Source organism: Pistacia vera, unplaced genomic scaffold (genome assembly GCF_008641045.1).
Source record: "Pistacia vera cultivar Batoury unplaced genomic scaffold, PisVer_v2 Contig292, whole genome shotgun sequence".
Lineage (NCBI taxonomy): Eukaryota > Viridiplantae > Streptophyta > Magnoliopsida > Sapindales > Anacardiaceae > Pistacia > Pistacia vera.
This window is the reverse complement of record NW_022196104.1, coordinates 155,620-181,962: the sequence shown is the minus strand read 5'-3', so window position 1 is coordinate 181,962 and position 26,343 is coordinate 155,620. Positions and strand designations below refer to the sequence as shown.

The 26,343-nt window shown below is 38.5% G+C and overlaps 1 pseudogene; it reads right to left on the bottom strand.

Annotated features, from left to right (window-relative positions):
* Nucleotides 1–1,162: 1,162 nt before the first annotated feature.
* On the bottom strand, nucleotides 1,163–26,343 carry LOC116134909 (annotated as a pseudogene).

Below are 26,343 nucleotides of genomic sequence, written 5' to 3'. Positions count from 1 at the left end.
TCCCACATTCTTGCAAATTTTCAATCCATTTTCAATCCTAAAGCTTCCTTTCTTAAAACCATGGCTAACATTCACAAGGAGGAGGAAAACCCAACGTCACTTCGAATCCTAGAGTCTGGCGGCGCAAACAGTTCAATGGCTACTCCGGTGGATCATCCGATCAGTGAAGGTGATCCACAGGTAGAGGAGACGATGGCGGCACAACAATAGAGAGAAGAATCACAAAACAGTTCTGAAGAAGAGGACACTAGCGCGAATTCAGGTGAGGAGGAGGACGCCGGCGAGAATTGAGGTGAGGAGGAGGACGACGGCGAGAATTCAGGCAGGGAGAGGACGCGGGCGAAGAAATGGTACATATTTTTACTTGTTTTTTTAATTGGATGAGAAAATGGATGATTTGTGCGAATTTAGGGGAATTTTGTTGTGCGAGGGGTTTCAGAACATGGAATTTTGTTGGCACACCCTCTTCAGACCGAGGGGTTTCAGATTTGTTGGAAGTGTTTTATTATGACAAAGCTATTTTCAGTGAATCTCTTTATTTTGTGCTTCATAATGCTTTAGTTTTGCATGGATGAACAAGAATGTCAATATTTGACTCTTATATTTTGTGGTTAATTCTTTAAGGCCGCAATGCTGATGTGGATCATTTTGGAGTCTCGTGTCTCAGAGGATGTTTGTTCTATGAATGGATTTTAGGTGGTGAGAAAAGCATGTTGGCATTTGACAATTTTCACAGAGTTGACAAATTTATAGTTTAGCTTGATTTTAGCCTAGTGTTGTTGCTTTGGTCATTGGCATTTTCTGGGGGGGATTATGTTGCCTGAGTTTTAAGTTTTAGAAAGTGAAGTTTGTTATAAGTGGGAGAGGACAACTATTTTTATTCAAAGTTGTGGTTTGTGATGGGCGCTTTCCTTGATTCAGTTACAGACAGTGAAGCAGGTATGTTGCTGTTTACAACAGAAAATCGAAAGGTGTGGTGCTTTTATATTTAGGTTTAAAACATAGTTACATGAGTGGAACGGGTTCAGTACTAATATTTTTAAGGTTTACAATTTGTTTTTAGTCTCCTATGGTGGTTCTTTTCTTATGTTGGTTGGCAACCTTCTTAATGAGACTGGCGCTTCAAATTTATCCTAGATATTGTACATTCAAGGTTTGAATTTTACCAATAGTCATTGCAAGAACAAGAACCATCTTTGAAATGGTGGAAACGATTTCTATCTCTAGCAATAATTTTCCTATTGAAGATCTTTGATATTAGCTTCGTTGCAGAATGACAATTCCCACATACTCGAAGATTCTTCACAATTCTAATTGTTGTCCCTGGCTTAGTACTAATCAAACCGAAAGCAATTGCCAACTTTTCACTATGATGATTCAAGGCTCCTTCCTTCCACTCCTCATCCATGTCATACAGGACTTCCGATGTATCAGGAACAAACCCAGGCTTCTCCAAGAGTGTATCCATTTCATCTAACATCTCATATATTTGTTTGCATTGAAGATGAACTTTGTCGCCCACAAGAAACTCATGAACTACACTGTTGATAATCTGTGGATTATACAGTTTTCATTAGACTTTTTATTCGGATTTCAGGTACTTTTTGGTGCATTTTAACCTGAATTGTTGTTTAATTCTTTACATTTTGTGTTTCAGGTTAAAATGGACATTTTGAGCAAATAAGGACAAAATTGGAAGTTTTTGACTCAGAAGTTAGCGGATCTCAGAAGTTAGGAGAGTTCTGAAGCAGGATAAAGCACGATGAGGCTTGTTCCAAAGGGAGAGCACCGAGAATCAAAGAAGAAAGCGAAGAAGCAAGCAGAGTGGCAGTTCTGTAAATTCAGAACTTTTCAAGTAGCTTCGCCGCGGCGAAGACTTGTCCTTCGCCGCGGCGAAGTACGCCAGACACGAACAAGTCTGCTTCTTTCTTCACTGCGGCGAGATTTCTTCTTTGCTGCGGCGACAGTCGTAATTTCCAGTTTTGTAAAACGCACAGTTTTACTTTGTGCGTGTTTTTCTTAGAAATTTGGGGCGAGGTATAAAAGAAACACTTAACCTTTTTGCCCAGGGTCATGCAGGAAGTAGGGTTAGCAACTTTTACATTTTCTTTGATTAAGCTTAGAGAGATTTAGCGATTAGAAGGGTGAAGATTCGATTTTGAACCAAACGATTCATCAATTGGGGAGATTTCTTGTCCTCTCTCTTACTTTTCGTTATGTTGAACTTGACTATTATCGTTTTTCTTAATTGTAGTGTTAATTTAGCTATGAACTAACCCAATTTGGGTTAGGGTTTTGATTGTAATTCGGATTTCTAATGGGTTAATTTATTGATCATGTTATGTTCATATGACTATGTTTTGATTGTGTGTTTGCTCTGAGTTTTAATGCTTTATGTGATGAACATGATGAGATTGAGAAATGAATCATGTTAGGCTTCTTGGGTAATCACCATTATAGTATTGGATACTAGAGATAGATTCACAAATTAATGAAATCATTGTAGGATTCTTATGCTTAATGAGTTTGGAATTGTTAACTTTCAAATTGTTGGGTGCGGAAAGTTAAAAAGGAAGAATAAGAAAACATAGCCTAAGAAGGTATGTTTAACACCTTAATGAGTTCGGTTTACATTCAATGCATATGAATGTGAATGTAGTGTAATTTTTAGGTTTAACCCATAAAATCCGAATGAAGTCAAAACCCTACCCGTTTTACTTGAATTGATTATCCGTATTTTTCATCTTGCATTCTTAGTTAAATTTTAGTTTAAAATTTATTGTTCAGTTTAATTAGAAATAGCTCCCATCAATCCAAAGAAGTCGATTGCTCCAACTTGAGAACAGTAGAATACTTAGTGCTTAGCTAACAATCCTCATGGGAACGATACTCTACTCATCATTTTATTACTTGGGCGATTAGTATACTTGCTACATATTGCATGTTGTAGGAAACACGCATCAACTGTCCACCTCAATTGAGCTACAACCAGGAACCTTCTTCATTCCCTTGTCATTTAGCCTGGTTCTTATCCTTGCTATATCATCCCATCTACCAACTCCTGCATAGATGTTTGATAATACCATCTGGCTTGAATGCTTCACTGATCATTCTCGAGAAGAGTTCAAGAGCCTTATCTGCATTCCCATGCATGCCTAACCCAGATATCATTACATTCCAAGAAGCCAAGCTTTTGGAACTCATGGTGTCAAAAACTTATGCTGCTGCCTCTATATTTCCGTATTTAGCATACATGTCAACAAGACTTGTCTAGAGGGATATATTGTTTAGTTTTTGGAAGTTCTTGTCTATATAAGCATGAATCCATTTGCCAAGATCAATCGCACCTAAATAAGCACAAGCCGGAAGAATGCTTAAAAATGTGACATCATTAGGCTCTACATCTGATCGTAGCATTTGCCGAAATAACATTAATGCTTCTTTGTAGTGGCTCATATGAGTATAGCCACCAATCATAATATTCCATGAAATAACATCCCTTTGCTATGTACTGTCAAACAATTCATGAGCCTTCTCCAAATCACCACATTTTGAGTACATATCAATAGCGCATTAACAGTATGAAGATTAGTACCAAGTCTATGTTCTTCAATCCAAGAGTGAACCTAGTTGCCCAATTCAAGAGAACCCAAATGAGCACAAGCGGAAAGGACAGTAACCATTGTGCTTTCATTAGGAACAACATTTTCATTACAAGTCTCTTGAAACACTTCTATCTCTAGCAATAAATACTTCTTAATGAGATCCTCCCAATTGCAACATTATATCTTATGTTTTTTGTGTTCACATTTGTTGGACACCCACAAAAAAGCAAGTATACATTACATTCACGTTACTTTTCCTTTAATTAGTGTCTATAATAAAGGCATTTGCAAAATAAAATAAAGCAGAGTAGGGCAGCCAAAAGCTTGGCTAACAAGGTTTTGGGAGGGTATGCATCTATTACGGGATAGGATTTAGAGGAGAGGTTAGAAGAAGGTGGGTTAACCTCTTCAGAGAAGTTCAAAATTTGCTTGCTATTGTTCCTACAATCGATCCTAATGGTTGTTGACTCAACAAAAGCCGTTGATATGGATTGGGTGATGTTTGTAAGCAACTTGGACTTCTTTAATGCTTATCCGTGGGGACGGGTATCATTTAAGTGAACCATGGAGATTCCCTACAACTAAAAGTCATGGCGTCAAAGCACTCCCAATGGGTCGGGAAGAATAGACCGAGCACGTACAATTTGTTTGGCTTCCCACGGGCAATGCAGGTAAATAGTAATAGCTTTTTGTTATTTTTTTTGTAATATATGGGTTTGAATTATGATATGGACTATTTTTTTACAATGTAGGCTTGGATGTATGAGGTCGTCCCTGTCCTCGCTAAGGCGAGGAGGAGGATGAAGACTTCAGATGAGCGACAACAATTTCCTAGGATGTTGTAGTGGCACGTTGAGAAGTGTACCCATTGGGATTATGACCAAATAGACATTGAAATTCAAGCAGCTCGAGTAAGATTAAAGGATTCAGCTTTTGAATATGCACTTGTTTTAAAATGTGGCTTAAATCTGATTGATTTTGTTTCTTATTGCAGGGAGTCGTCCGTCATTTCCTCACCGCTACTAGGGATGAAGCGGAAAAGCAGTATGTCACATCTTTTCAACAACTAGAGGATGAACCAGATGAAGGGATAGACTGTCTAATGCGGGACCTAGAAGGGGTCACGCATGTGAGGGCAGTTACAGGGCCACTACTTGAGAATGTGGTTGACGCCGAGGATGATAAAGCTCCAATCGGCGGGAGAGAGAACGAGGAGGAAAGAGAGGAAGAGGAAGAGGTTCGTATGCCTCCACCCAATTGGCAAATCGGTACAAAATGTACCTCTTTCCCGAGGCATCGGGGTCGAGAGAATGAGGCGGTTGACCTCATAAACGGTTTGTTTGAGAGTTTTACAATAGCCATTTATGAGAGGTTTGAGAAGATGGAAAAGCGGATGAAAATGGTGGAGGAGAAAGTGGATAAGGTGGAAGAGAAAGTTGGTAGGATGGAGGAGGAAGTTGGTGGAGTATTGAAGGCAGTTGAATTTCACCCTGGGCTGAAAAGAGAGAGCCGAAAGAGCAAATTTGTCAAATCGCCTTACACTATAGTAACACATGGAAAGAAGAGGAAAATGAAGAAACAAATTGAGGAAGAAGCAAAAATGGGGGAGGTTGCTAGAGGAAGTGGGGCAGTGATAATAAAGGAGGGTGGGGCGGGAGGCCAAGGAAGCGGGGATGTACAAATGGAGGAAGTGGGCAAGGAAAATGGAGTTAAATGTCGATTTGTATAGGCCAATAGAAAAGGAAAATAAAAAACTCTTATATGCCTATTATAATGAATCTGGAAGTGATGCCCATGTAAAGTGTAAGACCGGGGATTATCCTCGGGACTGGTTTGAAAAGATGTTGACGATAGGCAGGTGGCTTGACAACTCGGTGAGTTATTTTCGCTTAATTTTCCTTATTTTTGCTTATATTTTCCATGAGGCTTTGTATACATATCATGTTGTTTTTATTTGATGCAGCACATCGATGAGGTATTGGCACTGATGAGGCTACGACAGAGCAGTAATGGTGATCTATTTTATCTCGATTGTGCCATCACTGATGTGGCCTTTGACCAAATGCTCGTAACGACATGTCACAGTTTAATGAAAAAGGCCATTGGTAGAGGTGCAACAAAAGAAGCCAAGCGAAAAAGATTGGGCACAGAAGACTTGAACTGCATCCCTGATGATTTTCAGTTTGATGACAAGATCATGCAATATGTATGGGGGGAAAGGCCCAAATATGGCCACAGTTGGGCAAAGGTTAAAAGAGTCTACTGCATCATTAACATCAAGGATATGCACTGGATAGCAGTCTTCGCGCTTTTAGAGGCGGGGTTGCTGAAGATCCTTGACTGCAACTCAACTATTTGTTGAGACAAGCAGTTGGAGATCGAGTTGCAGCCATTGTTTGTGTTGTTCCCATAGCTGTTGCGCGACAGCCAGATGTTTGAGCACTTCGGTGATCAAGTACTGACGGGAAAGTAGCCACTCAAGAGCTTTCCCGTCCCAACAAATGAGTCAAGGTAATTTTTGTATAAAACTAACTTACATAATACAATTGTTCTATTATATAAGCTGATTCTAATGCTAATGCCTTCTTCCTATTATAGTGTTGATTGTGGGGCATATGCCCTGAAATTTATTGAGTTCGACATGACCAACACCCCGATGGACGGTTTGAATGACGAGACAATGAGCAACTGTCGGGAGTGCTGGGCTGTTGAGTGCTTCCATAGGCATATGTGATAATCCGAGGATTATACTAATTTATTTAAGCTTTTAGGCCGAATTTTAGATACTTCTTAGTCTATTTTTGCCTGAATTGCTACTTAATTCCTTACATTTCGTGTTTCAGGTTAAAATGGAAATTTTGAGCGAATAGAGGCAGATTTGGAGTTTTTTGACTCAGAAGCATGCGGAGGGCAATTCTGGAATTTCAGAATTCTTTAGGAAGCTTCACCGCGGCGAAGGTTGTTCTTCGCCGTGGCGAAATGGGCGAGTGACGCACCAGATTCATCTCCTTTGTCGCCGCGGCGAGATTCCTTCTTCGCCGCAGTGAAGTCTGCGTACTCCACTTTTTGTAAAACGCACAGTTTCGTTTTTAGGCTAAGTGCTAATATTTTGGGTGAGGTATAAAAGAAATACTTAGTCTTTTTGTTTAGGGCGTTCGTGGAGAGATAGAGAGAGTTTTTACATTATTTTAGATTCATTTTTGAGTGATTTTGGATTAACAAAGTTGGAAGATTCGAGGAAACCAGTGGATTCATCAATTTGGGGAGATTCTTTTCCTTTTCTTTTGTTTCCATTATGTTGAACCTGGAGTTTTTCATTTCTTTTAATTGTTTTATTGATTTAGCCATGAACTAACCTATTTTGGGTTAGGGTTTTGATGTAGTTCGGATTCTAATGGGTTAGAAAGTTGATGATTATTAATTTCATATGATTTTGCTTTGATTGTGTGATTATTCTGTTTTTATTGTTTGTAGTGATAACATGGAAGACTAATTCATGTTAAGCTTCTTGGGTAATCACCGTTGTATTATTGGATGCTAGAGATAGATTCAAGAACCGATGAAATCAATCTAGGATTCTTGTGCTTAATGAACTTAGATTTGTTAACTTTCATTTTGTTGGGTGCGAAAGGTTAATAGGGAAGAGTAGGACAACATAGCATGAAGGTATGTTGGACAATTTAGAGAGTTCGATTTACAGTCAATGCATGAGAATATGAATTTAGTTTAATTCTTAAAGTTTACCCATAGAGTCCGAATGAAGTCAAAACCTACCCGTTTGTTTTGAATGATTTATCCCATTTTTAATCTTGCTGTCATAGTTAAGTTTATTCTAGTAAAATTTTGTTTTAATTATAGTTTAAATTGCTCCCTTTAATCCAAAAGAATTCGATTTCTTCAACTTGAAAACGGAGAAAACTTAGTGCTTAGCAAGAATCCTCGTGGGAACATACTCACTCATCACTATTACTTGTGCGACTAGTATACTTGCTACATATTGCATGTTGTAGGAAACACGCATCAAGTTTTTGGCACCGTTGCCGGGATTGAGTTTTAAGTTAACATTAAGTTTTTCTTAGTTAGCTAGATTGAAGTTTTAATTTTTGTTTTAAATTTTCAGTTGGTTTGTGATCTCACTTTCTTTCGTTAATTCTGTGCAGTTTATGCGAAGAGTAAGACGTCAGCCAGTGGTTCCTGTTGATCTTGAGATTGAGAGAACCGCCAGACGACTTAATAGAGAGGAAGACAAAGAGAGGATATAATGGTTGAAACAGAAGAATAGTTGTTGAATTGCAGAACCAGAAAAACAAGACACTAGGCAATTCTCAGTTCCCACTATTAATGGTTGTGGGTCGAGTATTACTAGGCCTACAGTCCAAGCTAACAACTTTGAGATTAAGCCGGCAATCATTCAAATGATCCAGCAGTCGGTAAGGTTTAATGGTGATTTGAAGGAAGATCCGAATCAGCATATTACGAACTTCTTGAAATTTGTGACACCTTCAAGTCACTGAGTGTCAGATGACGCCATTAGGTTGAGATTATTCCCATTCTCACTAGGAGATAAAGCTAAGGGTGGTTAATGGCACTACCATCGGGGACTATCACAACTTGGAATGATCTAGCATAGAAGTTCCTGACTAAGTTCTTTCCTCCAGCAAAATCAGCGAAACTAGAAATGATATCACATCATTTCTACAAGAGGAATCCGATCATGTATGAGGCTTAGGAGAGGTCACAGGAATTGATGAGGAAATGTCCACACACATGGTTCCAGTTTGGCTTCAAGTCCAAACTTTCTACAAGACTGTAGGTAACTGCAAACCATGGTGGATGCGCATCAGGAGAAGCTTTGCAGAATAGACACCAGAGAGTTATGAGTTTCTTGAGGTTTTGGCAAGCAACAACTATCAAAGACCAATGAGAGAGCAATACCAGAAAATCTGCGGGTCTTCATGAAGTTGATGTCTTCACAGCCATCTCAGCCCAACTCACAGCACTTCAGAAGTAGTTGGAAGTATGCAGGTAAACTCTATTCAAGCACCTCACTAACTTGTGATTTTTGTGCAGGAAACCATGTGAGCAGTGAGTGTCAAGTGGGGAACACATTTGCTTTGTCATCTTCATCATCGGAACAAGTGAACTACTTGCAGGGAATCAGAGGCAACCAAACAACCCGTATTCCAACACTACAACCCCGGGGTGGAGAAATCATCCAATCTGGCTTGGGGCAATCAGAACCAGCAAAATAATCAATGGAACTCAAGGACATTGCCAAATAACCAACCAGGGATGATAATTACTAGGAGATCCAAGGTGACAAGTTGGAGGACATGTTTGGGAAATTCATGCAGGAGACCACGAATTTATGAATGAGACAAGGACGAATTTCAGAAATCAGGGGCACCATTCGGAATCTTGAGGTACAGATGGGCTTATTGGCCGAGAAGCTAATGAGAGACTGCAGGTTCCTTACCAAGCAATACAGTGACACCCTGTGAGCAGCAAATGCCATAATTTTGAGGATGGGGACAGTTTTGGAAGAGGTTGAACAAGCTGGAAAGAAAGAAGCTGGAAAGAAAAGATCTGATGAGGAAGTTGATGAAGAGATGTAGTTGATGAGAAACCAAGCGGTTTGAGGAAGAGAACAAGAAGAAGGATGAAAGGCACAAGAAGAAGGAGAAATTTCCATTCCCCGAGATACCACCAGAGTTGCACTCACACTCCACCCGTGCCTTTTCCTCAGAGACTAAAGAAAAAGAATCAGGATAAGCAGTTTTTAAAATTTATTGAAATTTTTAAAAAATTGCATATTAACATTCCTTTTGCAGATGCTTGCAGCAGATGCCGAGCTACGCAAGTTCCTTAAGGAAATCCTATCGAACAAAAGGAAGTTAGAAGATGAGAAACGGTGATGCTTATGAAGGAGTGCAGTGCCATTCTCCAAAGAAGTTACCCCCGAAGCTCAAAGATTCAGGGATTTTTACTATTCCTTGCATCATAGGAGATATTATGTTTGATCATGTTTTATGTGATTTAGGTGCTAGTATTATTATGCCCTTTTCTGTTTTCAGGAGATTGGGAATTGGTGAAGTGAAGCCAACGACCATGTCGTTGCAACTAGCGAATAGGTCTATAAAACATCCGAAGAGGATAGTGGAAGATGTGTTGTGAAGGTGGATAAGATAATTTTTCTAGCTCATTTTGTGGTTCTGGACTGGAAGAGGATAAGGAAATTCCTCTCATTTTGGCTGACCATTCTTAGCCACGGGGAGAGCACTAATAGATGTCAAGAAGGAAAGTTACTGTTGAGAGTTCAAGATGAAATAGTAACTTTCAATGTCTTTGAGGTGATAAAGTTCCATCCGAAACGGATTCGTGTTTTAGTGTCGATGTAGTGGATAAATTGGTTGTGGAATTTATTGAAGAAACACCCCACAATTACTCTCTAAAAGCATGTATAGCCAAATCCAAAACGTAGAGGTAGTGATTTGGCAGTAATGAATGTGCTAGGTTGTTAGAACACTTCAACCGATTGATGAGAGTCAAGATTTAGAATTTAAGGAGTTGATTTTGAAAAGGAAAGGAAAAGGAAAAAAATGAAGAACCTCCAAAGCTTGAGTTGAAACCTTTACCTTCCCACCTCAAATATGTATATCTTGGGGACTCAGAAACCTTACCAATGATCATTAGTTTAGGATTGAGTAAATTGGAGGAAGACGGTTGATTAGGGTGTTGAGGGAACATAGACTAGCAATTGGATGGACGATTTCGGACATTAGAGGCATCTTGCCGCATTTTGCATGCATAAGATACTCATGGAGGATGATATTAAGCCTAGGGTACAATGCAATGAAGATGAATCCTTCAATGAAGGAAGTGGTGAGAAATGAGGTGGTGAAACTCTTAGATGCGGGGATTATCTATCATATTTCCGACAGTCCATGGTGGAGCCCAATCAAGTGGTTCTGAAGAAGGGAGGTATCACGGCAGTAAGGAATGAGAGTAACAAATTGATACCAACTAGGACGGTGACGGGCTGGAGAGTGTGCATTAATTACCAAAAATTGAATTAGGCGACAAGGAAGGATCATTTTCCACTACCTTTCATTGATCAGAGTTAGAGAGAGTTGGCAGGACTGTCATTACTGTTTCCTAGATGGATATTCAGGATACAACCAGATTGCCATTGCTCCTGAGGATTAAGAGAAAACGACCTTTACTTGCCCCTATGGCACCTTGCTTCCGAAGGATGCCTTTTGGGTTATGCAATGCACTAGCAACATTCCAGAGTGCTGATGTCGATCTTTGGAGACATGGTGGAATGGTTCGTAGAAGTCTTCATGGATGACTTCTCAGTTTTTGGTTCGTCTTTTGATAGCTGTCTAATGAATATTTCTCTTGTTTTACAGCGATGTAAGGAACGAACTTAGTCTCAATTGGGAGAAGTGTCATTTCATGGTCCAGGAGGGATAGTGCTCGATCATAGATTTCAAAGGACAGATAAAAGTTGATCAAGCAAAGACAGAAGTATAGAGAAGCTGCCCCACCCATCAATGTCAAAGCGGTCCAAAGTTTCTTAGGGCATGCGGGTTTTACAGACGATTCATCAAGGATTTTTCTAATATTCTAAACCCCTTTGCAATTCATTGAATAAGATTTTTTGTTGATTTTAATGATGAAAGCATGCATGCCTTTCTAACCCTAAAAAAATTATTAATATCGCACATATTTTGCAGTTCCCGATTGGGGACTGCCATTTGAATTAATATGTGATGCTAGTGATTTTGCTTTAGGGGTAGTGTTAAGACAGCGGAAGAACAAAAGTTGCAGTAATTCAATATGCTAGCAAAACACTCACTAATGCACAATTGATTACACCACCACTGAAAACGATTTGTTGGCTGTGGTTTTTTCTTTTGACAAATTTCGTTCGTATTTGTTAGGTGCAAAGGTGATCGTCTCCACGGACCATTCAGCACTTAGGCACCTATTGGCAAAGCAAGAAGCGAAACCTCAGTTTCAGGAGTTTGAGTTGGAAATTCGCAATAGAAAGGGTTAGAAATGTGTGGCAGATCACTTGTCGAGAATTGAGAGACCAATCCAAGGAAATGAAGAGGAAGTCCAATTACGGAAACATTTCCGGATGAGAAGTTGATGAGAGTGCATGAAACACCATGGTATGCAGATTTTGCAAATTATTGTCCAAGGGTGCTCCCAAGTGGTATACATTCTAACAAAAGAACAAATCTTTCTCAAATTTGAAGTACTACTTTTGGGAAGAGCCATTTCTATACAGACACTATGCTGACCAAGTGATACGGAGATGTGTCCCGGAGGGAGATGAAAAGCATTCTATGGCATTGTCACGAGAGGGAAGTATGGCCATTTTGGAGGAACTAGGACAACAGCCAAGGTTCTACAATCAGGTTTTATTGGCCAACCCTCTTTAAGGATTCTTTCCGATGATTCAGGAGTGCGAGCAATGTCAACAGAGTGGTAATATTTCAAAAAGAGATAGATGCCGTTGAACAACATCCTGGTGGTTGAGCTTTTTGATGTGTGGGGGATTCATTTCATGGGTCCCTTCCCAAATTCTTTTGGGAATACATATATATTGATAGCGGTGTATACGTGTCGAAGTGGGTAAAAGCAGTTGCATTGCCGACTAATGATGCTAGGGTAGTGATTAACTTGGTGAGAAAACATATTTCTCAAGGTTTGGGATACCACGGGCAATATAGCGACGAGGTTCCTACTTTTGATATAGGCAGTTGGATGCACTTTTGGGTAAGTATGGAGTGACACATAAAGTTGCAACACCTTACCATCCCAAAACGAGTGGGCAGTGGAACTGTCGAATAAAGAGCTTAAAGGCATTTTGGAAAAGACAGTTAATGCATCAGGAAGGATTGGTCACAGAAATTGGATGATGCATTATGGGCCTACCGAACTGCATTTAAGAATCTAATTGGTATGTCCCCATTTAGAATGGTTTATGGGAAAGCATGTCACTTACTGGTAGAACTCGAGTCAAAACATACTGGGCAGTCAAGCGCTAAATGATTTAAAGCTGCTGGGGAGGAAGGATGCTGACTTTGAACGAACTCGATGAGTTCCGTCTCGAAGCATATGAAAATGCTCGAATTTACAACGAGAAGACAAAAAGGTGGCATGACAAGCATATCAAGAAGAAGGATTTTAAAGTGGGGCAAAGAGTGTTGTTGTTCAATTCTAGACTTAGGCTATTCCCCGGAAAACTTAAGTCTAGATGGTCCGGACCATTCCGATTACAGAATTTACTCATCCGGAGCAGTGGAAGTTACACATGAAGAAAAGGGCACTTTTACAGTCAATGGACAGAGATTGAAGCCATACATTGATGGGGTGATAAGTTGCAATCCTCCCAATACGGCTTGACATTCCGACATGAAAAATTGAGAGAGTCAAGCTTACCGCTATAACAAGCGCTTCTTGGGAGGCAACCACAAGTGTTTTAAATTTGTGTTCTTCTATGTTTTTTTATTTCAGTGTGTTTAAATGTGCTTGATGTTTTGATGAATTTGCATGAATTTTAATTTGTGTTTTTGGTGTTTCAGGTGAAGTTTTCAGCTAAGGCAAGGAAAGAAAGCTCCAGACTTGCCGGGCGAAGTATTCTTCGCCGCGGCGAAGCACATTGGGTAAAAATTAGTTTTGAAAAGTCCCAAACTTCACCGCGGCGAAGATTCTTCTTCACCAGGCGAAGCACCTGAAATTTGTGGCAGGTACTGTATTTTATCTCCCCGCGAAGATTTTTCTTCGTCGCGACGAAGTAGGTTGGACGAAATTTCTCTAAGCAATTTTCGCCGCAGCGAGACTTTTACTTCGCCGGGCGATTAGCCACTATAATTTTTCCCCCCGTGAGTATTTTGCTTCGCCACGGCGAAACCTGGGTTTCAAATTAGGGTTCATGACGAAGAACTTCGCCCGCGGCAAAGCCTGTTTTCTATATATACTCACTACTTTGGCTTTCCATTTTCCACGCGATTTTCAAATACATTTCAGAGAAAATTTTCAATTCAATCTTTGCCTCCCAAGTGCTTTCCCAACCAAAGTTTTCACTCCTTAACCCTCCAAACACCAAAACAACTCGTTTCAACAACAAATTTTTCGAAAATTTCACGAAATTTCAGATTCAATAAATTTGGGGCTTTCCAATCTGGTGATTCTGGATAAATTGGCGGCGAATATCTTCGTATTGGTAAGATCTCAAGTTCCCTAAACTCATTTTCGCACATTTTAAATTTTAATTTTAAATTGTAGATCTGAAAAATTGATTAGGTTGAGTTGCGATTTTTTGGGTGATTTGTGAGTTTGATCTTGTTGAGGAAGGGTTATTGTCATGTTGTGATATTGAGGAGTGTGGTTTTGAGTTTTGGAGAGTTTTGTTGAATTTGGAGAAATCGTAGTTTGGGGGTCTGATTGCGAATTTTTGGAAGTGTTTTCAAATTTCCTTTTTCAGGTTTGAATTGTTTGTAGAGGGGAACCTAGGCTTGAATTTTTGGGGTGCACTATGAGTTGAATTATAGAAAATGTATACCCAAAGTTAAGTTGCCATACAAGGAAAGGGAAAAGAAAGAAAGTGGACACTGTTTTGTGAATGAGAGGCCCAGAACGATATCAAGGGGCTATCCAGAAGGATAAGGGCTTTATTCCTGAGAGCGGACTAACTGCGAGTCAGGCTTGATTGGAGTCGAGGAGACGATGGAACTGTTTATGAGTGCTCCTGCACAACCGGCTGTAGAGCCGCTAGTAAGGGAGTTTTATGCCAACCTCCCGGATTGTGAAGAGGGTTTTACATTGTGGAGAGGGGTTGATGTGCCGTTTACAGAAGATGTGATCAATAAGTTTTATAACTTGCCTGATTTGATCAGGATGAGTAGGGAAGGTTTAGGGGGACACAGTTTAGGATAGTTCATTCCTCTGGTCATTGTAAAACCGGATGCAACTTGGTTAGTGTCGAAGAAACAAAAAAGACCATTAAGGGAACTTCTTTGACACCGATTGCTCAAGTGTGGCAATATTTTGTTAGTGCGAGTTGATGCTGGAAACCATTATAGCACAGTAACTTACGAAAAAGCATTACTGCTTTATTCTATTGCCCAGGAAAGAGTATAAATGTGGGAAGAATTACTTTAACAACTTCATCATGCCGCCAAACCACACGATCAAGTTATTCTTTCCCACATCTCATTACAACCTTGTGCATTAGAGCTGGAGCCAGGTAGAAGCTGATGAGCAATGTATTCATGCTGCCCCTATCCTTGATTCAGATTATTTTTAGAAGCATCTTGAATGTCCGGAAGCTGAGCAAACGGCAGGAACAAAACGACAGAGAACCACCAAGGCCATGTCACATCCTCCAGCTCCACAGCTACACAGAAGGAGATGATGCAGCAGATGATGGGTATGATGAAACGGATGGCAAAACGTCAAGATTGGTTGGTTGCAACCCAGATGATGTATGAGATGCAGAAGGTAGCTTTAACAACTCAACGTTAACACTTCAGGATTCCAATGGGTCGACTGGGATTCAGATGAGTGGATGGGCTCAGAGTCGGAAGAGGAAGATGAGGATAAGAGGAGACGAGGGAGCGAAGATGAGCACCGGAACACCTGTTTTGTTTTTCTTTATTTTAATTGTTTTTCATTGATTTTTTTTTCATTGCAAACATTAAACTCAGTTTATATTTTGTTTTGGATTGTTGTAGTTGTTTCGTTTGTAGTTTGTGCAAGGACGAGATTAGTGTTAATACTTTCATATTAGTCTATAAATTTTTCTAACCAAGTGGATACCACAGTTTCTGTTTTGACAGATGTGGGTGATGAAAAGGTCACCGATCGGGTGTGCACTATGAGTGAAACTTCACGGATTAATCGAACTATCTCTACCTTTGTTATTTTTATTTTTCTATTCCTAATTTATGCGTAATGGGCATTGGGGACAATGTCATCTTTGTTTGGGGTAGGAAAATTAAAAAATTTTGATTCTGTTTATTGTATTTTGGTTGATTGTTTTTGCCGATGATGAATTGTATAAATCAATGATGCGATTGAATTGTTGCATTTTTATTGTTAGAAATGTTAAGCATTACTTCAGTTTAGGTTTATTGACTGAATTTTGATTGAGGTTTGTTGAGTGGTTCAACCACAATTTTCACTTTGTCGGCATGCTTAGATTCATTTTATGTACTTAGGTAAAGTTTGATAATGTTGTGGACTCTAGAACCTAGTAGAGAAATGCTTGAGGCGAAATTCTAGGATTAGACATGGTTGAGGAGATGATTTAGGCATTATTTTTTGGAATGTTTGAGCCTTTCTAGCCAACCTATGAAGAAATGTCCCTAGTTACCCATTTGAGCCGTTTTGATCATTATTGCTTTATTTTTCTTGGCTACCAAAATTGTCCAATCCTTATACCCTAAACACTATGGCGTACCCTTAGGAAATCGTCCTTATGCAAAACAAAAGAAAGCAAGAGTTGTACGAATTGACTAAAAGAATAGTTTGGGGTTGTAAGAAGGGCAAAAAATAAAAGAGGTGGTTCACCTCAATTCAATGGATTGTCTTGATTGTATAAATTTTGTTTTATTGATGTAAAAAAAAAAAAAAAAAAATTCTTTTGCCAAGTTTAAGGGTACTCGACTGGAAACCAATAACCGCCTTAAAAACTGCCTAGCAGTACTTGGCGACTTCTGGTTTAACAATGCCACGTACACCTTAGACCCGCGCATTTATGGTATCAGAAATAAGAAAGATACAAGTTGAGGGGTGTAATTAGTGGATACGTTGATTGTGGTTGAGAAGAATGGAGTTCGATTTGATTTGAGTGTTTGCATAGGAAAACCGAGTTCTATTACTTTGTATTTCCTATCCTTTTTCTTGGAACCCACTTCCCTAGCCTAGCGTTACAAGCTTACTAAGACCTTTTGATTCTTATCTTTGTCTAGTCCTCATTAGTGGAGTAGTTCGATATTTAGGCTTATGGAGTCTCCACCATTTGATAAACTTTGCATTCCTGCATAAAATAATCCGGAAGCAGAAGGCGGATTGAAGTGGGGATTACCTACTCGGGGACCAATTGAGAAAGAAAGTCGATGCAACTTATAACTTCTTGGAGTGTTAAACATTTTCTATTAATATTTTGCAACAACTTTTAAGATTGTTATAAATTCTAGCTTTGTTTTGTGAGTCAGTCTTTTGTTTCTCTTGTTTAATTTTTGTCATTTGCTGTTTTGTGTGTTTGAAAGTTGTGTTTCTTTTTTTTTTTTTTTTTTTTCTTGTTTTGTACCTTATGCTCAGGACGAGCATTTCCTTAGTTTGGGGGCATTTGATAATCCGAGGATTATACTAATTTATTTAAGCTTTTAGGCCGATTTTAGTATCTTCTTAGTCTATTTTTGCCTGAATTGCTACTTAATTGCTTACATTTCGTGTTTCAGGTTAAAATGGAAATTTCGAGCGAATAAAGGCAGATTTGGAGTTTTTGGACTCAGAAGCACGCGGAGGGCATTCTGGAATTTCAAAATTCTTCAGGAAGCTTCGCCGCAGCGAAGGTGTTTCTTCGCCACTGCGAAATGGGCCAATACGCACCAGATTCATCTCCTTTGTCGCCGCGGCAGATTCCTTCTTCGCCGCAGCAGATTCCTTCTTCGCCGCTGTGAAGTCGCGTACTCCACTTTTGTAAAACGCACAGTTTCGTTTTTAGGCTAAGTGCTAATATTTTGGTGAGGTATAAAAGAAATACTTAGTCTTTTGTTTAGGGCGTTCGTGGAGATAGAGAGAGTTTTTACATTATTTTAGATTCATTTTTGAGTGATTTTGGATTAACAAAGTTGAGATTCGAGGAAACCAGTGGATTCATCAATTTGGGGAGATTCTTTTCCTTTCTTGTGTTTCCATTATGTTGAACCTGGAGTTTTTCATTTCTTTTAATTTGTTATTGATTTAGCCATGAACTAACCTATTTTAGGTAAGGGTTTTGATGTAGTTTGGATTCTAATGGGTTAGAAGTGATGATTTTAATTTCATATGATTTTCTTTGATTGTGTGATTATTCTTTTTTTATTGTTTGTATGTGATGAACATGAGAGATAATTCATGTTAGCTTCTTGGGTAATCACCGTTGATATTGGATGCTAGAGATAGATTCAAGAACCGTGAAATCAATCTAGGATTCTTGTGCTTAATGAACTTAGATTTGTTAACTTTCTTTGTTGGGTGCGAAAGGTTAATAGGGAAGAGTAGAACAACATAGCTGGAAAGGTATGTTGGACACTTTAGAGAGTTCGATTTACAGTCCCGCATGAGAATATGAATTTAGTTTATTCTTAAAGTTTAACCCATAGAGTCTGAATGAAGTCAAAACCCTACCCGTTTGTTTGAATTGATTTATCCCATTTTTAATCTTGCTTTCATAGTTAAGTTTATTCTAGTAAATTTTGTTTTAATTATAGTTTAAATTGCTCCCTTTAATCCAAAAAGAATTCGATTTCTCAACTTGAAAACGGTAGAAAACTTAGTGCTTAGCAAGAATCCTCGTGGGAACGATACTCACTCATCACTATATTACTTGTGCGACTATTATACTTCTACATATTGCATGTTGTAGGAAACACGCATCAATATGGCTCTTTTGAGTGACCAAAACCCAATCAAAAGGTATGGAAGTTGGACTTTGAATTTTGTAGTTTATGTATATTGATGTTGATACTTGGGTTGTGGTGCTAATGCCTGCAGGTGTCATGCTTATACAGAGCTTTACTAAAAGAGACGGACTCAGTGAACTTCTCAATCTTGCACTCCATAACTTATCCTCTTTGGACGCAAACATTTTACACCATAAAAGCTTCTGTTTCGGCTATATTCGTGAAAGCGAGTAAGACTCCTACTTTAAGCTTAGTTTGGTTAAATAAATTAACAGATGGTGAAAGCAATAGTTGGGTTCGTGAAGAGAGAAAATTTAACTCCCCGGACATCCCAAGTTTCCATTTAACAAATGGCCCTCAAAATCTTTTTTTATTTTTTTTTTTTAATTTAGAAAAGTTGACGTGGCTACAAGTGTGCTGGATAATTTTGCAAATTGCTGGCAAACAATGAGAGGAAACTTCTCAAAGTGGCTTGGGGTGCCACAATAGGTTACCGGCAAGGCATCTACAATCAAGGCCGCTGGCAATGAGGAGGCATCTGTTATCAAGGTTGCTGACAAGGCATGGTACCAAACAATGATCTCAGACAGTGATTATACAGAATTCGAAAACTTCTCAAAGTGGCTTGGGGTGTCACAGGAGGCTGCTGGCAAGGCATCTGCAATCAAGGCTGCTGGCAAGGCATGGTACCAAACAATGATCTCAGACAGTGATTATATAGAATTCGAAAACTTCTCAAAGTGGCTTGGGGTGTCACAGTAGTGTGAGTTTTTGGTATTTGAAGTTTATCGTAAGACTATATTTTGTTAATCCTTTTTGTTTTGCTATTGGAACAATTTTGGTTTGCATTGAGTCATGGATGAGAATGTATAGAAGGGAAATGAGAGGAAAAAATGGTACTTGGAATTGGATTTATTGTGTTTTGGCACTATTATGGATGATTTTAAGTTTAAACTTTCAATTACATTGATGTCTCTTATATTTTGATTTGTGAAGAATTAGCTTGATATAAATTACTTAATTTTGCTGCTTATTCTTTTCGGATTCGAGAGGAATTTACAGAGTACTTGATTCTTCTAATTTGGTGCCCAGTTCCAATGAATCATTGTTATTCATTGTTGGCCAATGTATCTTTGTCAAATTTCATTAATTTTATGTTGTGCGGAATACTCTCTTGTCAGTCTCGAATGCACCAATTTCATCGCAATAGAAAGGACGTAGAATCAAATGTTAACTGATATCAATACTATTTATGAAAATGAGTGAGGTCGAAATGTATCACAATCACAGTAATTTAGAAATTAGATCTGTGAAGAGAGATTATCACATAATGCATGTGAGGTCGAAAAATCTGCATTGCCCATGATCGCTTAAGCGATATATGAGCGACCAAATATATCGCTTAAGCGACAATGAGTTTTCTAGAAAGGATCGCTTAAGCGATCACCTAAATCGCTTAAGCAACCAAGAGTAAAAGCGAGCAATCACTTAAGCGATACAAAAGATCGCTTAAGCGATCTTGCATTTGGGCAGATGTTGATTCTGCCTCGGACATGATTGCTTAAGAGATCAAGGATCGCTTAAGTGACCAACAGTAAAACCGATGAATCGCTTAAGCGAGATCTTGCATCTGGGCAGATGTTGTTCTGTCTTGGACATGATTGCTTAAGCGACCAAGAGTAAAAGCAATGAATCGCTTAAGCGATACATTTAATCGCTTAAGCGATCTTGCATCTGGGCATATGTTGATTCTGCCTTGGACAGTGTCGCTTAAGCGATCTATCACTTAAGCGACCAAGAGTAAAAGCAATGAATCGTTTAAGCGATACTCTTAATCGCGTAAGCGATCTTGCATTTGGGCAGATGTTAATTCTGCCTCGGACATGATCGCTTTAGCTATCAAGGATCGCTTAAGCGACCATGAGTAAAAGCGATGAATCGCTTAAGCAATACAATGTATCGCTTAAGTGATCTTGCATCTGGGCATATGCTGACTCTGCCTCGAACATGGTCGCTTAAGCGACCATGAGAAAAAGAGATGAATCACTTAAGCGATCTATCATCTGGGCATATCATCTATCTCCGATCGCTTAAGCGACCAAGAGTGAAAGCAATGAATCGCTTAAGCGATCTTGCATCTAGGCAGATGTTGATTCTGCCTCGGACATGATCGCTTAAGAGACCAAGAGTAAAAGCAAAGAATCACTGAAACGATACAAATGATCGGTTAAGCGATCTTGCATTTGGGAAGATGTTGTTCTGCCTCGGACACGATCGATTAAGCGATTGTTCGTGTGGGCACTTATGTATTCTTTGTTCGTGATCGCTTAAGCGACCAAGTGTAAAAGTATAGAATCGGTTAAGCGATATCATAAATACCACCAGATCTCTTAAGCGACTAAGTCTAAATACACAGTATCACTTAAGCAAGTAATAAAATCTCTTAAGTGATCGACTGTATTTGGATTATTTTTATTGTATTTCACAAGATCGGTTAAGCGATTAACGCTATCTTAAACATATAAGGTGTACGATTCGTTCAGTAGACCATGATCGTTATTATATTTTAATTAAATTAGTTCTTTTACATCTATATTAAACATATATGGTGTAGAACGTTTACGTCTATATTAAACATATAGGGTGTACGATTCATTCAGTGGAAGATGGTCATTATTATATTTTAATTAAACATATGGTTCTTTTACGTCTATATTAAACATATATAGTGTAGAATGTTTATGTCTATATTAAACATATATCCATAAACTTGGAAAAGAAATATTGAAGTAAATTACCCTTAATCACTTCAGCAATCCTGTCTATTTAGCTTTGGTCGCTTAAGAAGGTTACAACAGTTGTGCTGAAATACTTATTGTGATAATAGGAGCCACAGTTCATAGTGAAAAAGTTTCTGAAAAATTCTGGCACTCTGTTGGTCTGCAGAGTGTGGAGCATATGGTTGTAGAGTTCAATTTTATATTAATATTATATTTTTTATATATTACTTTCTTGCCAAGAACTAACAAAAATAATAGAATAACAATAGATCTTTCAGTTTTATATACAGTGCTGATCGACAAAGACCGAAGTGTTATTTTCACATTCTATTGAAATGAAAAAAATAATTAATAATAATAAATATTAAAAAAAAAGGACTAACAACAGTAATATAATAACTGTAAGTAATTTAGGGTCCGTTTGGTTAATTATTTTCCACCCTATTCCCAATTATATTCTCAAAATAACTGTTTGTTTCATTATTTAGGAAATACTACCATATTTGATCCAATTCCTTTAGACCCCTTAAGTTTATTAATTAAATTAAACACCCCAAGAAAAAAGTTTAAAAATTAACAAAAACACCCCCACCCACCGACATTGACCAGATTATGGCGGCCAACCGCTGTAATATGGCCAGAATCTGATATATCGCTTAGCGAGACATTAAATCGCTTAAGCGATCAAGCGAATTTCCTTTTGTAGAATAATCATTGTCAAATATAGGATCACTTAAGCGATGTTATATATCGGTTAAGCGATTCTATATACATAAGCCATGATTTGCTTAAGTGATACCTCACGTCGCTTAATCGATCATGCCTAATTTCCTTTGTACTCTACAATAATCATTCTCAAATTCAAGGGTAGGGATTTGGGTAGAAGAGAACTAGATAACCATGCAAGCTTAGTGAACATATCTTCTTCTTCTTTCTTCAGAACATAAAGATGTTAAGAGTTCAAGAAAGAAAATGACTTCAGAGTTGAGATATGGACGAAGAAGAAGACGGTGAAATTTTTAGAGCATTGATAAATATTACACTCTTTTGAGATTCTTCTCGGTCTGATTTTAAAAGAGTTGTTATTTTAAGAAGTAAACGAAGTTTGAATGACTAATCAATAGATTGTTTGTGCAAATGGTTTTGCAAAGCTACAACTCCGTACATAAAACTAAATGATCTACGGTTATTCTATTACTGTTGTTAGTCCTTTTTTATTTAATATTTATTATTATTAATAATTTTTTTCATTTCAATAAAATGTGAAAATAACACTTCGGTCTTTGTCAGTCAGCACCGTACATAAAACTGAATGATCTATTGTTATTCTATTATTTGTGTTAGTTCTTGGCAAAAAAAATAATTAAATACGATTTGTTCAATAAAGAATACTTTCTTGCCAAGAACTGACAAAAATAATAGAATAACAATAGATCTTTCAGTTTTATGTACGGTGCTGACCGACAAAGACCGAAGTGTTATTTTCACATTCTATTGAAATGAAAAAAATTATTAATAATAATAAATATTAAACAAAAAAGGACTAACAACAGTAATAGAATAACTGTAGATCATTTAGTTTTATGTACGGAGTTGTAACTCTGCAAAACCATTTGCACAAACAATTTGTTGATTAGTCATTCAAACTTCGTTTACTTCTTAAAATAACAACTCTTTTAAAATTAGACCGAGAATAATCTCAAAAGAGTGTAATATTTATCAATGCTCTAAAAATTTCACCGTCTTCTTCTTCGTCCAAATCTCAACTCTGAAGCCATTTTCTTGCTTGAACTCTTAACATCTTTATGTTATGAAGAAAAAGTTTAAAAATTAACAAAAACACCCCCACCCACCCACATTGACCAGATTCTGGTGGCCAATCGCCAGAATCTGGTATAATGACGCACTATCGACTGCACCTTGCCGATAGTACGCCGATCTATAATTTCCCGGCCAGTTACAGCCCAATATCTGGCTATTGACGACCAAATCTTTGGCCATAACCGGTCGTTAATGACAACCAAGGTATGCCTGTCGTTGATAGATCTGGTCGTAACTAGTCGTCAACGACGGCCATACCATCAACGATGGCCATATTTTTTATGGTCATTGACGACCAAACATAGCCACATTTGGCCGTGGATCTGGCCCTTTTCGACCAGATCTGGCTGGAAAAGGCCATCTCAGGGTACACCCGGCCAGTTTCAGACGGTTGTGTGTCGATACGGCAACTCCGGCAACCCTCCGGTAGTGATGACCGGCTGTCAGAATTTAATGGGTGAGTGGGGGTGTTTTTGTAACTTTAATGTTTTCATTACAGGGGTGTTTAGTTATTTAAAAAACCTAGAGGGTGTTTTGTTAATTTTCAAATCTTACATTGTGTCTGGCTTAAGCGATGATTTCTTTGCGTTTACATAAGGTCGCTTAAGCGATTTTCTATCGCTTAAGCGATCAAGTCCGACGTAGAATCAATATCTGCCAGATGCACGATCGCTTAAGTAATTTAGGGTGTCGCTTAAGCGACTCTTTGCTTTTACACAGTGTCGCTTAAGCGATCAAGTCCGAGGCAGAATCAATATCTGCCCAAGTGCATGATCGCTTAAACGATCCATGATATCGCTTAAGCGATCCTTTATGAAAAACCCTTTGTCGCTTAAGCGATATACTTAGTCGCTTAAGCGATCATGGACAATACATACTTTTCCATCTTTTCTCCTGAATTTTGACAAACTAAAATTACCAACACATATTAATTCCATACTTTCTCCTTAATTTGCACCAACACATATTTAGGCCATGTAACAAGAATACTAAATATAAAAAATGATTTATTCAAGGTAACAATAAAATTTAAAACATCAATAATTGAAAACAATAACTCATCAACGGTTGGCCTTGGCAACTCCCTGAATTTTATCCTTCTTTGAACCTAATTTTCTGGATCTGCATGTGATTACTTTTGGCAACTGCTTCTCTTGTGGCCAGGTTGGTTGCAAATTGAGCACTTAGTCATCTTCCGGGGAACCTCAGAAGCTGATGGAATACGCTTAACTCTTTTTCTCCCCTTTGCTATCTTCTTGAATGGTGGATGGATGATAATGTCAACCAACTCTGGCAGCACTACCCACTGCTCTTCTGGAGGTATTGGATATATCGTTTCTGAATAAGCTAGCATGTAGTGATTTGCCATATAGAGAGGGGAGCAAAGTTCCATGTAAATTCTTCAACCAAAATCCGACTTCCGTTGGTGTTTCAGTGCTGCTAGTGCATGAGGATAAGGTAAACATTGAATGTCAAGCACTTTACAGCTGCAATTTTTACTAACAAGGTTAACTAAGGCATCCGGACCATAGCCGCGCACAGTGAACTCTTGAGCATTAAGAGGATAGGCAAACAGTGCATTCTGTTCCATACGTTCTCGAAATAATTTTTCAGTTGACAAAACAAGGGTTTGAGTAAAATTATCTGACTCCGTACGACCTCATGGAACCACCATGACAATGTCCTCTAGATTACATCAAAAAGTACAACTATTGGAAACTCTTTTTCTATTAACAACTTCGAATTTATGGACTCGGCTATGTTCATGGTCATGACATCAAACCTTCTTCCAGGAAAGTAAGCTCTACTTCATCGCTCAAAACCAACATCATGCTCAAGATACTTAGCAACTCTATCATCCTTGATTCGGATTTGCTGGAAGTGCTCCTCGAACTCATCAACCCGATAAGCTTTTGCTACCATGTAGTATGTCTGAAGGAGGCCAGCACACTTAAACTTTTGTTTTATGTTCTCCCCAAGGTGCCTTATACAAAATCTGTGATGTGCTTGAGGGTAAATAATGGCAATCCCCTTCTTTATAGAGTTGTGCCTATCGAATATTATGCACAACTTGTAACTGTCAGGCACTATCATACGTAATTGCTGAAAAAACCAAGTCCACGACTTGTCATTCTCAGAGTCAACCACACACCATACAACAGGATATGTATGATTCTCATTGTCCTGTGCAATGGCCACCAACAATGTACCTCTATACTTTCCCGTCAGAAAGCAACCATCAACAGCCAACACCTTTCTCATGTTTACAAAACCCCTTATAGCAGAACCATAAGCAACAAAAAAATATTTAAACATCATATTCCTGTCCCACTGCAAAGCCGTCTTGCTACCTTGGTTTGTCAACTCTTGTGCATTTTGTCTCCCTTTCCAGCATTTCCAGTAACTGACAGCATATCCCAACTCTATGCGCACAAGTCTCTGAATGTCTTTAGGAGATGAACCTTTCCCTTCAACGAACTGATTTTCGACAAATTGTCCAATAACATCAGCAGAGGCTTGTCGATGCTCACCTGAACTATATCCCAAACCACATGTGTGCTCACGGGTATATGTGCTAAGAATAAATTTTTCATACTCCGCCAACCTTCTACAATAAACCCGCCACTTGCACTTTCGGTCACGACATGCAACCGTCACAACCAATGAATTTGACTTTTTGGTGATGAACTCAAAATTACCTCTCACGATAACAAGTTTTAGCTTCCTCACCACTTCCTCTTTGTTGTCAAATAAATACCCTATGCGCAACTCTGATCCATCCGTAAAAACATGAGTTGATTCACTACTACCTGCAATTGCCCCCTCTGAACCTGCATAAACGATCATAGTGTTCTCTTCCTCACAAACTACACCTTCTACATAATTTGTATTTAAAGGAATCTCTACATCTGCGAGAACATGTACGGGGTCCTCCCCCTTAACATTTTCATTCTGCCCCCTATGACTAACCTCTTCTACAGTGTCCTCCTCACCACCCAATTCACCGTCTACTCTTGATTTTTCAACTAACAAATCAATGCCCTCATAGTTCAAATTAAAACCAAGCAAATCTCTACCAACTTCCTCGTTATCCCCTTCCTTTGAACCAACTTCCAATGGTTTTTCTATAAAAGAAACCCTTAAAATCGGCCTCGAACCATTATCGGCCACATCAGTCATATATAACTTTACACTTTCATCTGACTTTAATATAGCAGGAGGTACCTTATAATGTTTAGGAACTATGCTTAAAACATACTTCACAACTATATCACTATGTAAGCAACTCAAGTCACCTCTTCTAATTATTTCATCAATCAACTCATCAAAACTAACCTCTGTGCTCACAACAATTGGTATAACTTCTTTGCTCTTCCCAATCCACTTCTAGCTACTTTCTTCCTCCACCTACTCACCAAAATATTCAACACCCAAAACAGCTTGTGCCAT